The sequence below is a fragment of the Equus caballus genome, chromosome 22 (assembly GCF_041296265.1).
Source record: "Equus caballus isolate H_3958 breed thoroughbred chromosome 22, TB-T2T, whole genome shotgun sequence".
NCBI classification, from domain to species: domain Eukaryota; kingdom Metazoa; phylum Chordata; class Mammalia; order Perissodactyla; family Equidae; genus Equus; species Equus caballus.
This window is the reverse complement of record NC_091705.1, coordinates 44,087,301-44,100,132: the sequence shown is the minus strand read 5'-3', so window position 1 is coordinate 44,100,132 and position 12,832 is coordinate 44,087,301.

Here is a 12,832-nt window from a genome sequence, read left to right as displayed (position 1 = left end):
TGGCCACCTAGAGAGCTGGCTGGTGATGAAATTAACCTCCACGGGAGCAGGATTCTGCTCGCTCGAGCATCGCTGTATCTCCAGCCGAGCACAGATGTAAGAGGTGTTCTGTGAAGTTCAGGAAATGATAACATGCTTAGCCCAGATGGCCTCGGAAATGTGCCAGCTCAGCCCTGCAGGCAGCCATGTTCACTGTGGACGCTTGAGAGGCCTTCTGCTTGCTGTCCTGACACTGGCATTAGGACTACTGGCGAGAACTGATGTTGTCTGCAGTATGTCAGGCACTGCAGTCCATGCTTGGCATAAATTAACTCATTTTAGCCTCATGACAGCCCTCTTTGGTGGATACCAACATCACCTCCATTTCAAAGACGAGGAAAGGAGGCACAGAGAGGCTTGGTAACTTCTCCAAGGCCACAGCCGGTGGGTGGTAGAGCTGGGGCCCGAATGTAGTCTGGCCTCGGGCCCACACCCTGAGCGCTTGTTCTGCACGTATTTCCTCCTGACTGGGGTGAGGCCGGCAAGGCGCCGAGGGCACCACCCTTAAGGAGGTGCTCGCTCTCAGGTTCTTGTCTCATCCTAGTCCGGGCCCTACTTCACAATGACCGACGAGGCAGTATTGTTTTATCAACTGCCTTTTACAGAAGAGGAGCTAGAGAAATCCTGTGAGGAGAGCCAGGCTTGCGCCCCAGGGGTGCCTTTCTCCAAAGCCCCTGGCTTGGCCCACAACCACGCTTCTGGTGTGCGCACACCCTTTCTGACTCACAGGCCTCCTCGCCCTTCCACAAAAGCGGCTGGGTCTGGTATTGGTGAGATGGTAGCTGAACCAGGATTGTCCTCTGAGAGACTTCGCTTCCGTGTTTAAAGAACAGAAATCAAATCCCCGTTGGCAGAACCAAAGAGGAGAGCGAGCCCCCGCTCTTGGCGACACCTGCAGAGTACAGAGCGTGTCTTGCCTCTTCCCTGACACGAGTGGGCTGGGCTGGAGAACAGTGTCCATTCCCCGCTGACTCCCTTTTCTCTTCCTCTGCGGGAGGCTGGTACTTCAGGCAAATGCCTGTGGCTGTGACCTCCGCTCCTCATTTCTCTCAGCCAGAGGCCGAGATGGGACAAAACATCTACACAGTGCACCCGCTTCCTTCAGGGCCGGGTGCCAGGCTGCTGTGCCCAGAATTTCTGAAAGATAGTCCTCTGGTGGGGGGGGGTGAATTTTGTCCCCAGTGCCAGGCGGGAGTTCCTTCAGAAGCTGTACAGTGGCCTCCTGGAGGTCAGGGTCGGGCTGAGAGTCGGTGCTTTAGGCATCAGCGGATGGATGGGGACTCACAGAGAGCCGGATGGAGGAGGCAAAAGGCTCTGGAGGTGTGGGACAGCTGGTCCACGAGCTCCCGGAGCTCAGCTCCCAGGGGGACACTCCCAGAGTGGGAAGTGTTTCTTGGCAAGTGCTTCTTCTTCCATTTTAAGGACTATCCCTGCTGAGCATGGTGTCCAGCTTTGAATGGATGCCACTGGAGGGTGTGGGGTAGTTCTCTTTCATCAGCTCGTATTCCATTCTGCAGGGCTGGGGAGAGAGCAGCGTCTCCAGTCTGTTGCCCATTCTCGCCTCTTCTCTAGAGTTGGGGTTTCCCACACAGAGCCCCTTGCAGTGTGTTCTCCAGGATGGAACTGGGCAGGCAGGAGATTATGGGGGCGTGCTCATGGGATCAACACCTGTGGGGGGTGAGCAGGGAAGCGGGATGGGGGGGCAGTTGATTTGCGTGCCAGTGACAATTGTATTCTCAGCCAGTCCCACAGCAGCCAGCAGCCCTGGAGCTGGGAAGGCCCTGCAGAGCTGTAAGGGGCCTGGTTTATACCCCAGCACCCAGCAGTCATTCTAGGTGGGATTCCGGGCTCCCTTATGTAGCCTCAGGCAAGATGTCTCTCCTCAGCTGAAGGCAAGCAGGCCTCAGGGAAGGACCAGCTGACTGCTGCTCGCCATCAGCACTCCCCACAGCTGGGGAAAGAGGATCTCAGTCCTGGAGGGGATCTGGCAGCACGCCAAAGCATCCATTGCAGCCCTCGTCCGTGGCGTCTAAATGATGCAGGCGCATGAGATCGCACACATTGATCCGTTTCCTTCACGCAAGTCTGCTAATGGCCGATCTCCTCTTGAAGTGGTCAAATTCTAAGACTAGACATGAAAAGAAAAGTATGAGGTATCACAGTTACCCTCTCAAATCCTAGTGAGATGCTCCTGCCCAGAGAGGCCACGGGAATGGAAACCAACTGAAGGAACAGTGAGTTCATGTCTTTCATCTCAAGAGCACCTGGGCTTATATTTACTAAGAGTTGCGCATGGCAGAATCTCCCGCACTATTTGGCTGATTTCTCTCTCTGTTTCTGTGGAACGTTACAGAGTTTGTATATTTTAAGTGTCTGTATGATGTGACCCCAACACAGTACCAACGGCTCCTTTAACGTCATCCTGCCCCGGGCATTCCTTTGTTGTTGTAGAATACTAATCTTTGCGTGCTCTGCTCTTGAGGAGCCAGGAAGAGCTGCGTGTTCGAGGGGGAGATGGACACACGATAAACATGGAGCACGACAAATAACGATAAACACGGAGCAGTGGAGACCAGGTTAGTGGAATTAATTTTGATGATTTGACACGGTTTCTCTGCATTCCTCTGTTACTTTGGTTTGTTTTACTCTGTGGAAAGATGTTGCAAATGGCAGGAAGAGCCGTGGAAGCTTTCTTTTATTAAGGCACAAACCTTGAGTCTCCTCAGAGTCCCATGAAGTTGACCATGAAGGTTTTCTCATTTTGTTGAATTCATAATTCAAAGGAACACTGGTTGACAAAAATAGATACTGACATCTATTAAGAGGACATACAAAGTGGAATGGGACAGAAGAGCATTAAGAGCTCCAAGGACCATGGGTTAACTATTTTGTCACTGGAACCTTTCTCCCTGAAGCAGAGGGAGAAAATAGCTCTCCAATATGGTAACCATGCTTTCCGAACCATGGTAACACGAGTGTTTTCTTTGCTGGGAATGGCTTTTTATTTTTTTCTAAGGCCAAAGCTTTTATGGAAAACATTCTTCTCAAAGAAAAAAAAAGATTGGGCCCCTGGTTGGTGACTAATAGCCTATGTTTTGCCTAAAATGTGCCCATACTTTTCTGAGAATTGAGATTTGCCTGGTGGTGAGTCCCTCACGTGGCAGCTACAATGACACCGGCTTGACTTAATGTCCAGGTGATGCATTCAGCTGAGCGCCGGATGACTGAGAACACAGTGTGATGACTGAGCGTGCTTCTTGCCTGCTGTCCCGTCCTTGGGATGTTGCTGTGGGCTGGTGCCTGCACAGCCTCTGCTCCGGACCTTTCTCTCTTCTCCAGTGCTTCTAGGCTCCTCCGCATTCATTAGTTTTTCTCCTTCGGTGATCAGGGGTATGTTTTGCTAGGAAATATGTCACAAATTGAGTGTGATGAAACACCAGTCATTCAATCACGTTCCTAAACGGAGAAAGTACATTTCCGGGAGATTTTCCAGAAGTCCAACTTCAGTAATCTTTCAAAGCACATATTTTGGCTCTATATTGAATCGCAAACTATTGACTTTGTGTGTAATGAAATATTACCTAAGTAACCCCCTGCCTCTGTTCATTTATTTGGTCATTCATTCACTCAGTTGTGCAAGCACTCATTCTCGGGCTGTGCAGGCACTCCTTCCTTGTGTCATTCAGTCAGTCACTGGATCATTCAGTCATTCATCGGGTCATTCAGTCATCCACTGGGTTATTAATTCATTCATTGGGTCATTCAGTCATTCATTGGGTCGTTCATTTGCTCACTTATTGATTCATTTGGTTTCTGCTATGAACTGAATTGCATTTCCCAAAATTTCAGATGTTGAAGCCCCAACCCCCAATGTGACTGTATCTGGAGATAGTCTTTGGGAGGCAATTAAGGTTAAATGAGATCATAAGAGTGGGGCCTAATCCAATAGGACCGTGGCCTTATAAGAAGAGGAAGATCTCTCTCTCTCTCTCTTTCTCTCTCACTCTCTCTCACTGTGTGAGGATATAGCAAGAGGGTGGCCATCAGCAAGCCAGAAAGAGGGCTCTCACCAGAACCCCACCGTGCTGGCTGCCTGATCTTGGACTTCCAGCCTCCAGAGCTGTGACGTAGTTAGTGTCTATTGTTTAAGTTACGCAGGCGGTGATCTTTTGTTATGGCAGCTGAACTGACTAATACCGTTTCTCATTGATTCCACAACGTTTTCTTGGTGTGTGTCCAGCCCCATGTGAGATACTAGAGATGAAATGACAGACATGTCATTGGGACATTCTCTGCTGGTTTCCTTCCAACAACTGTGCCCTCTTGTTCCTGGTAGCAGAACCCAGACTTTGTGTCGATGGCAATGTGCCCAGTCCCAGGAATTAAATCAGGATTGTTCTAAGCCTGTCATGGCAATTATACTCCTCTTTCTTTATTAAAGATGAAGTGTGGGCATGTGACCCAGTTCCAGTCTATGAGTCAAAAGGGGAAGTTGTCTCAGGGCTACTGGTAATCATTTTCCTTCTTGAAAAGAGAAAAGCACATAAGGAGAAAGAATTTTTGCCTGCCCTAACTTGTTCTTTGCTTGAGATGCATTCTGGTGAAGATACAATATCTGGAGCTGGGGCAGCCATGTTGCAACCATGAAGGGGGAGAGAGAGAGAGAGAGAGAATGTTGACCCTCTATCGCTGAACCATTGAAGCTATAGACTTTTGTTAGGTAACAATCAATCGTTTTTTTTGTCTAAGTCACTATTAGTATGCTATCCTGTCATTTCTAGCCAAAAGCATCTTTATTGGTACAGTCCCTACCATCAAGAGCTTATAGTCTGGTAAGGCAAACAGACTCTTAGACACTGACCATGTGCCATCATATGTATTTCAACAGAGGGATATAAAAAGTGGTATGTAAACACATTGTGTCATAAAACCAAGAGGTTCTTTTTATCCATTAGCTCTTTTGAGGAGTAACATTCAAAGGTATGCCATTTCTTATCTCTAATGTCGCTTCCCCAAGATGACCAAGATTTTCTTTTTAAAGAAAGACAGACCACATTCTACTTTGGGGGCAAAAGAGAAGGTCAATATTGCATAATGCTTGAAGATGGGGACTGGGAAGGAAGACGACCTGGATTCCAATCCTGGCTCCGCCTTGTCCTACCTGTGGGATCTTGACCAAGTTACCTCAACCCCCGTTTCACCATCTGTAAAATGTGGATAGTGCTAGGACCGAGCCGAGGTACCCAGAACACGGCAGTCTCCCAGTCAATGTTGGGCATGGTTCTTTGTCAGGTTTCATGGGTTTCTGAGAACGCCCATCACTTGTGGGGTAGCTGTCGGGAAGAACTTTCTGTCTTAGATGAATCTATAGGTGAGTTTAAAGACGGTTGCCATCTTTATAATGTTCAGATTTCCCATCTGAAAAGAATATGCTTTACTATTTTTTCCTTTACGTGTCTTAATGAAGTTAAACATTTCTGCATATTTCTTAAATTTATGTCTACATGTTATAGCTTTGGTGCTGCTGTTGCTGTGCTCGGTTAATTCCACCTCAGGTTGTCTGAGAACTCTGACAATGTAGCCACATTGTTAAAAATCAGAATCCTGAAATGACCTAAACCATCGACTCTAAGTTTGTGTGAGCTGACTCCTTCGCCACACCCAACTTCCAAGGACCCCTTTTCATGAAATGAAGCATGAATCCTGACCCTCATTCTAGGAACAGCCTTCTTTACTCAGGGGCAGGGTGGGGAGGCAGAGCGAGCTGAGCTGGGCTTGCAGCCAGCCTCCACTTTACAGCCTCAGATTCTTTATCCGGAAAATGGGACCAATAGTTCTGCCCTCTCAGGTTGTTGTGAGATAATAATGTTAAGTACTGACAGTAAACTGGGCACTAAGTTAGTGGCTAAAGGTGCAGATTCTGGGTTCAGATCACACGAATTCAAATTCCCGCTACCAGACATTTCCTAGCTGTGTGTCCTTGGGCAAGTGACGCGAACTTGCTGAGCCTTGGTTAGTTTATCTGTGAAATGAAGATAAGCATAGTATGGGCTTTGGGGGAAGCTGTGGGAGCGAGACGTGAGAATCTTTGGGCAGGGCTCAGAGAGACTCCAAGTGTGCTGAGTGCCAGGTGTGTAAGCTCCAAAGGACAGAGACCTCTGCCTTGGCCACTCCTGAATGAATGAACAAAGGAGTGAAAATATTAAACTGAAATAACATGATGGTCTCTGAATAAAATCCAAACCATAGTTATCAGTTCTGAGTCTCTGTTTCAAAACTCTAAAAAGAGGATCAAGACCAGTGGTTCTTAACTGAGTCTTTTTCCCCCAGGGGACATCTGTCAATGTCTGGAGACATCTTTGGTTGTCACAGCTGGAGGTGTTCCTGTCATCCAGCGGGTAGAGTCCAGGGTTGCTGCTAAACATCCTACAGTGCACCAGGACATCCCCTTGTCCCACAACAGGGAATTATCCAGCTCCAAATGCCAACGAACGGCGCTGAGGTTGAGAAACCCTGGTCTGGGCATGGAATTACTTCTGATCGCTCAGGGTTTATCAAAGAGATCATCTGATATCGGGTGAAGTAATCTGACTCAGAAATTTCTGGTGATAACTAGCAATTTCTCAAACTAGAAAGCAGGTAGCTGGTGCCTATAGGTCCCCAAAGATGCCATGTTTCCTCTTTGACTTGCTAATTTTCCAGATGCCCTGGTGGTAATTTACTGGCGCAACTTCTCCTCGGATCACATACTCCTTAGGCATAGGATTTGCTGTAATTAAGACCCAAGGAGACTGAAACCTCCTCCTTTGAGAAGAAGCTCATGAGATGAATGAGTCTCTTTTTCCAGTGACCCACCGACCCCCTGTGATTTCTCCTCTCGCTTTTGCCAGCAGTGATTCCTCTCGTTCACTGCTTCTTTGTCCCTTTATTTTCCGGTCTCCATTGACCGCTACATTGAAGAGTGGCAGGCGAGGTTCCTCATGGCCTGGAGAATCCTTCTGGCTGTGGGGAACCTCAAGAGAAGGTGACTGTTGAAGTAGCCGGTGAGTGACACCATCAATAACAGCTCCTTACACCCAGGGACTGGGAGGGAAACGGAATGTGAGAAATCACCTTTGCGTTTTCCATGATGCTCACAATGCAGGGAATGAAGTGATGAGCCTGTTTTAATTCATCAAATACTTTCTCGGTGGTAGTCTAAGATCAAACTGACACACTGTGGCAGAGACTGCTAGCTTGCCTTCCTCAACATCTACTCTCCATCAATCCATGATAATAGCAAAATTACACATGGACACCCACAGCAAATACTCTGTGTCTCGGCCTTCTTTGCAGCTACGTGTGTCCGCATGGCTAAATTCTGGTCAGTAGGATGGGAATGGATGTTTTGTGGGGCAGCTTCCAGCAACACTCCTTAAAGGAGAGCTGGTGAATGTCCTTACCTCTGCCCTTTGCTCTTTCTTCCATCCTGCTGCCTGAAGATAACTGTGATGGCTGGAGCCCCAGCCAGCATTTTGGACCTTGAGGACTAGGGCTATGGTCCAAGGGTAATAATCTGGAAAAAACTTGGGTCCTGAGGACTTACTGGCACAGAGACACATTACCAGCCCTAGACTGGCTGCCTCTGGAGTTTTACCTGAGAGTGAGAACAATTCTATTTTTTTAAAGCCACTCTCAGTCACCCTCAGTGAAATGGCATCTTAACTGATGCTGAGACCAAGAGAAGGCAGCTGCAGCTCTCGTCTTGATTTCTGCACTTGAGAATGTGCTTTCTTTTTTCTTTTTTTTTCCTTCTTTTTTTTTTTTATTGAGTTAATGATAGGTTACAATCTTGTGAAATTTCAGTTGTACATTAATGTTTGTCATTCATGTTGTAGGTGCACCACTTCACCCTTTGTGCCTACCCACCACCCCACCTTTCCCCTGGTATCCACTCAACTGTTCTTAGTCCATAATTTTAAATTCCTCATATGAGTGGAGTCATACACAGATTATCCTTCTCTCACTGGCTTATTTCACTTAACATAATTCCCTCAAGGTCCATCCATGGTATTGCAAATGGAATGATTTTGGTCTGTTTTACAGCTGAGTAGTATTCCATTGTATATATGTACCACATCTTCTTTATCCATTCGTCTGTTGCTGGACACTTAGGTTGCTTCCACGTCTTGGCTATTGTAAATAATGCTGCAGTGAACATTGGGGTGCATAGGACTTTTGGGATTGCTGACTTCAAGCTCTTTGGATAAATACCCAGTAGTGGAATGGCTGGATCATATGGTGGTTCTATTTTTAATTTTTTGAGGAATCTCCATACTGTTTTCCATAGTGGCTGCACCAGTTTGCATTCCCACCAGCAGTGTATGAGGGTTCCTTTTTCTCCACAACCTCTCCAACATTTGTTACTATTAGTTTTAGATATTTTTGTCATTCTAACGGGTGTAAGGTGATATCTTAGTGTAGTTTTGATTTGCATTTCCCTGATGATCAGCGATGATGAGCATCTTTTCATGTGCCTATTGGCCATCCGTATATCTTCTTTGGAGAAATGTCTGTTCATGTCTCCAGCCAATTTTTTGATTGGGTTGTTTGATTTTTTGTTGTTGAGTTGTGAGAGTTCATTATATATGATGGATATTAAGCCTTTGTCAGATATATGACTTGCAAATATTTTTTCCCAGTTAGTGGGTTGTTTTTTTGTTTCAATCCTGTTTTCATTTGCCTTGAAGAAACTCTTTAGTCTGATGAAGTCCTATTTGTTTATTCTTTCTATTGTTTCCCTTCTCCGAGAAGGCATGGTGTCCGAAAAGATCCTTTTAATACTGATGTCAAAGAGTGTACTGCCTATGTTTTCTTCCAGAAGCCTCATGGTTTCAGGTCTCACCTTTAGGTCTTTGATCCGTTTTGAGTTTATTTTGGTGAATGGTGAAAACCAGTGGTCAATTTTCATTCTTTTATATGTGGCTTTCCAGTTTTCCCAGCACCATTTGTTGAAAAGACTTTCTTTTCTCCATTGTATGCCCTCAGCTCCTTTGTCAAAGATAAGCTGTCCATAGATGTGTGGTTTTATTTCTGGGCTTTCAATTCTGTTCCATTGATCTGTGCACCTGTTTTGGTACCAGTACCATGCTGTTTTGATTACTGTAGCTTTGTAGTATGTTTTGAAGTCAGGGATTGTGATGCCTCCCATTTCGTTCTTTTTTCTCAGGATTGCTTTAGAAATTCGGGGTCTTTTGTTGCCCCATATGAATTTTAGGATTCTTTGTTCTAATTCTGTAAAGAATGTCATTGGGATTCTGATTGGGATGGCGTTGAATCTGTAGATTGCTTTAGGTAGAAGGGACATTTTAACTATGTTTATTCTTCCAATCCATGTACATGGAATGTCTTTCCATCTCCTTATGCCGTCATCCAATTCTCTCAGAAAGGCCTTGTAATTTTCATTATATAGGTCCTTCACTTCCTTAGTTAAATTTACCCCAAGGTATTTTATTCTTTTTGTTGCAATTGTGAATGGTATTGTGTTCTTGAGTTCTTTTTCTGTTAGTTTGTTGTTGGAGTATAGAAATGCTACTGATTTATGCAAATTGATTTTGTACCCTGCAACTTTGCTGTAGTTGTTGATTACTTCTAAGAGTTTTCCAATGGATTCTTTGGGGTTTTCTATGTATAAGATCATGTCGTCTGCAAACAGCGAGAGTTTCACTTCTTCCCTCCCTATTTGGATTCCTTTTATTCCTTTTTCTTGCCTGATTGCTCTGTCCAGGACTTCCAGTACTATGTTAAATAAGAGTGGCGATAGAGGGCATCCTTGTCTCGTTCCTGTTTTCAGGGGGATGGCGTTCAGTTTTTGCCCATTGAGTATGATGTTGGCTATGGGTTTGTCGTATATGGCCTTTATTATGTTGAAGTAGTTTCCTTCTATGCCCATTTTGTTCAGAGTTTTTATCATAAATGGCTGTTGGATCTTGTCAAATGCCTTCTCTGCATCTATTGAGATGATCATGTGGTTTTTATTCCTCAGTTTGCCGATGTGGTGTATCATGTTGATTGATTTGCGGATGTTGAACCATCCCTGTGTCCCTGGTATGAATCCCACCTGATCATGATGTATGATCCTTTTGATGAATTGCTGAATTCTGGTTGCCAAAATTTTGTTTAGAATTTTTGCATCTATGTTCATCAGTGATATTGGCCTGTAGTTCTCTTTTTTTGTGGTGTCCTTGTCAGGTTTTGGTATCAGCGTGATGTTGGCCTCATAGAATGTGTTAGGAAGTGTTCCATCTTCCCTAAGTTTTGGAATAGCTTGAAAAGGATAGGTATTAAATCCTCTCTGAAAGTTTGGTAGAATTCCCCAGGAAAGCCATCTGGTCCTGGGGTTTTATTCTTTGGGATGCTTTTGATTGCGGTTTCAATCTCTTTCCTTGTGATTGGTCTGTTCAAATTGTCTGCCTCTTCTTGAGTGAGCTTTGGGAGATTGTAGGAGTCCAAGAATTTATCCATTTCCTCTAGGTTATCCATTCTGTTGGCATATAGTTTTTTGTAGTATTCTCTTATAATCCGTTGTATTTCTGCAGAGTCTGTTGTTATTTCTCCTTGCTCATTTCTGATTTGGTTTATTTGAGCTTTCTCCCTTTTTTTCTTTGTAAGTCTGGCTAGTGGTTTGTCAGTTTTATTTATCTTCTCAAAAAACCAGCTCTTTGTCTCATTGACCCTTTCTACTGCCTTTTTCGTTTCAATAGTATTTATTTCTGCTCTGATTTTTATTATTTCTCTCCTTCTGCTGACTTTGGGCTTTATTTGTTATTTTTTCTCTAGTTCAGTTAGGTGTACTTTAAGATTGCTTATTTGGGATTTTTCTTGTTTGTTAAGATGTGCCTGTATTGTAATGAATTTTCCTCTTAATACAGCTTTTGCTGTATCCCATATGAGTTGGTATGGCATGCTATCATTTTCATTTGTTTCCAGGTAGAGAATGTGTTTTCTTCCATGAAAACTCTTCTGACTTTGTGAAGTGGGTTTCAGAGAGGCTTGAGAATGTTGTCCAAGGACCGTGCTTGTGAAATGGCAGAGAATGGGGAGAGCGTAAGCTCTACACAGAGTAGGTGCTCAAGAAATGTGTGAATCCAGTGAATGATGCGGGGTGAGGAAACTAAACATTTATGGGGCATCTGCCATGAACCTGGGACTCTGCTAGGCTCAGGCAGGGGTGGCAGGGAGGAAAAAGAGAAATTCACTGGCTTTAAGAACACACAGTTAAAGGGGAGAGAAGAATTTTTAAACAAAGAATCACAATTTGGGATGACAGATGTGGCAGGATATTCAAAAATCTTTTTTCCCCCAGTTTTATTGAGATGTAACTGACGTATAACATTGTTGAACTTTAAGTTGTACAACATTATGATTTGACATATATATACATTGTGAAATGATCACCACAGTGGTTAGTTACCATCCATCACCTCACATAGTGACAATTTTTTTCCTTGTGATAAGACCTTTAAAGATCTATTCTCTTAGCAACTTTCAGATACACAGAACAGCATTGTCAGCTATGGTCATTATACTGTACATTACGTCCCAGAACTTGTTGGTCCTCTCACTGGAAGTCCGTACCTTTGCATCACCTGCACCCATTTCTCTCACCCCTGACCCCCGCCTCTGGCAACCACGAATCTGATCTCTGTTTGTATGAGTTTGGTTTTTTAAATTTATTTTTATTTACTTGTTTTTTTATTGAGGTATAACTGGCAGATAACATTATGTTAGTTTCAGGTGTACAGCATAATGATTTGATATTTATACATATTACGAATTGATCACCACAATAAGTCTAGTTAACATCCGTCACCATGCACACTTATAGATTTTTTTTCTTGTGATGAGAACTTTAAGATCTACTCTCTTAGCAACTTTCAAATATGCAATGCAGTGTTGTCAGCTATAGTCACCATGATGCGTGCTACGTCCTGGGACTGACTTATTCTACAGTGAGATCTTTGTACCTTTTGACTCCTTTCACTGCCCCTCCCCCCCGCCCAGTGACAATCAATCTATTCTCTGCATCTCTGAGCTTGGGTTTTTTTTAGATTCTATATGTAAGTGAGATCACACAGTCTTTGTCTTTCTCTGTCTGACATTTCACTTAGCATCACGCCCTCAAGGTCCATCCATATTGCTGCAAATGGCAGGACTTCCTTCTCTTTTAGAGCTGAATAATATTTCACTGGCTCTATATACCACATGTTCTTTGTCCATTCCTCCGTTGACGGACACTCAGGTGGTCAGGATATTTGAGATCTTAATCGGCTCCTCTTTTTTCTCTCTCCTGTGCTCAACTAATGCGATGTCACTGTCTCGGGGGTTCCCCAACATCCATTCTGCCTTCCTACAGGACAGTAAACTTTGCAGCTGGACCCATGGCTTCCTAGTTAAAGATGTTTTCTGGCTTCCCTGGTGACTGCTGGAGGTCACATCACTATATTCTAGGCAATAGGATGAAAGTGGAAGTGATACCCAACTTCTAAATTGGATGCTTGAGAGAAACGCCCTCCCTCCCTTTCCTTCTTCCTGGGGACTGGAAGGAGGGATGGATGGTGGGAGCTCCCGACACTGTCTTGGACCACAAGTTGGAAGCTGTGTGTTGAGGTTGGCAAAACAACAAAGTAGGAATGGTCCAAACATTGCTCTGACGGCTGTGGAGGTACCATACCAGCCCCGAGGGCTGTTTATTTATATTTTATTCAAGTATTTATATTCTAGGCCTCTTTCCCGAAAAGGATGGAGGTTGAGC